Below are 2,306 nucleotides of genomic sequence, written 5' to 3'. Positions count from 1 at the left end.
GGAACCCGCTGATTGGCTCACGGAGCGCCGCGATTGCTCACCCCCAGTGCCACTCTACCTGGCCCTGCCTCCCCTTGGCTCGGTCCCCCGGCGGGCATGAGACAGCAGCTCGGGCTGCCCTGTCCTGCACCTGCCAGCTCCGCAGCGCGCCCCGGGCCACCCGGCACCTGCCCTCCCGCTCCCGCCCCCGCCTGATCCAGCCTGGGCTCGCGGGTCCCCCTTCGCCGGGCCCATCCGCTGCTCCCCAGGGGAGCCCCCTCGGCGCGGCGGAACTGCCCCGGGGGGTGTCCCAGCGGACAAGGGCAGCCCCCGCCTTACGGCTCTGCTGCAGCCACGCTGCTAAGGGAGCTCAGGCTGGATCCACTCTCCGCTGCGGCGATCAGGCAGGTCCCCTCTGCCATCTCCATCCCATGGGGACGTGGTGTGGAAGGGGCAATCTCGGCGTCAGGCCTGGCTTAACCCCATGAAATCTAGACGCCTGCTCACGGCGTTGGGGTTGGGGTTGGGCAACTTGTCAGTGAATGAGCTGGGGTAGGGGAGTGAAAACAAATCGCTAGAATCGGCCATTTTCTGATTTTATTTTCCCGGTCAATAACAAGGTAATGGAGCTAATAATTAAGCAATCAGTTTGCAAACACCTGGGAGATAATAAGGTGATAAATAACAGCATGGATGTGTCAAGAACAAATTGTGTCAAACCAACCTGATAGCTTTCTTTGACAGGGTAACAAGCCTTGTAGATAGAGAAGCAGTAGATGTGGTATATCTTCACTTTAATAAGGCTTTTGCTACTGTCTCACATAGGGAAATACAATCTAGATAGAGCAACTATAAGGTGGGTGCAAAACTGGTTGGAAAATCATTCCCAGAGAGTAGTGATCAGTGGTTCACAGTCATGCTGGAAGGGCATAACGAGGGGGGTCCCACAGGGATTGGTTCAGGATCCAATTCTGTTCAATATCTTCATTAGTGATTTAGATAATGGCACAGAGAGTACACTTATAAAGTTTGTGGACGATACCAAGCTGGGAGGGGTTGCAAGTGCTTTGGAGGATAGGATTAAAATTCAGCATTATGTGGACAAACTGGAGAAATGGTCTGAAGGAAATGGGATGAAATTCAGTAAGGACAAATACAAAGTACTCCACTTAGGAAGGAACAATCAGTTGCACACATACAAAAATGGAAAATGACTGCCTAGGTAGCAGTACTGCAGAAAGGGATCAGGGGAAGCGGATCACAAGCTAAACATGAGTCAACAGTGTAACGCTGTTGCAAAAAAAGGAAACATCATTCTGGGATGTATTTGCAGGAGTATTGTAAACAAGACACTGAGAAGTAATTCTTCCGCTCTATTCTTCGCTGATTAGGCCTCAGCTGGAGTATTGTGTCCAGTTCTGAGCACCACATTTCAGGAAAGATGAGGACAAATTGGAGAAAGTCCAGAGAAGAACAACAAAAATGATTAAAGGTCTAGAAAACATGACCTATGAGGGAAGATTGAAAAAATTGAGTTTGTTTAGTCTGGAGAAGAGAAGACTGAGAGGGGACATAACAGTTTTCAAGTACCTAAAAGGTTGTTACAAGGAAGAGGGAGAAAAAATGTTCTCCTTAACATCAGAGGATAGGATGAGAAGCAAGGGGCTAAAATTGCAACAAGGGCAGTTTAGGTTGGACATTAGGAAAAACTTCCTAACTGCCAGAGTGATTAAACACTGGAATAAATTGCTTAGGGAGGTTGTGCAATCTCCATCATTGGGGATTTTTATGAGCAGGTTAAACAAACACCTGTCAGGGATGGTCTAGAAGATAATACATAGTCCTGCCAGAGTGCAGGAGCCTGGACTAGATGACCTCTTGATGTCCCTTCCATTTCTATGATTCTAAGGTAAACCTGCTCTCCAGTTTAGGCTTTGCTGCGTCTGCAGCAATGGACTTTGGTTCATCTAAAAATGCAATGAGGATTTTCTTATCTCTGGGTAAACATATGGGATAGGCTAGGTTAACATCAGCTATAAAACCTATTGGTCCAATTCTATCCCCAGAGGTAGAAATCAATTGATTTCAATGGGGCAGGATCAAACCCTAAACTCTTCAGAACAGCAATAATTAGGGACAATAGAAATCGATGCTGATTTTGATGTTTCTACTGGGTCCAACCCATCTCTTAATCTCAGTAATAGGGTTGCCAACTTTCTCATCACACAAAACTGAATATCCTTGCCCTTCCCCTTTCCCAAAACCCCACCCTTTCTCCCCCCACTTGCTCCATCCCTCCTCACTCACTCTCCCCCTAGGTTTGCCAA

Source organism: Gopherus flavomarginatus, chromosome 1 (assembly GCF_025201925.1).
Source record: "Gopherus flavomarginatus isolate rGopFla2 chromosome 1, rGopFla2.mat.asm, whole genome shotgun sequence".
In the NCBI taxonomy this organism is placed as follows: Eukaryota; Metazoa; Chordata; order Testudines; family Testudinidae; genus Gopherus; species Gopherus flavomarginatus.
The sequence above is the reverse complement of the archived record's forward strand: the minus strand, read 5'-3'. Positions refer to the sequence as shown.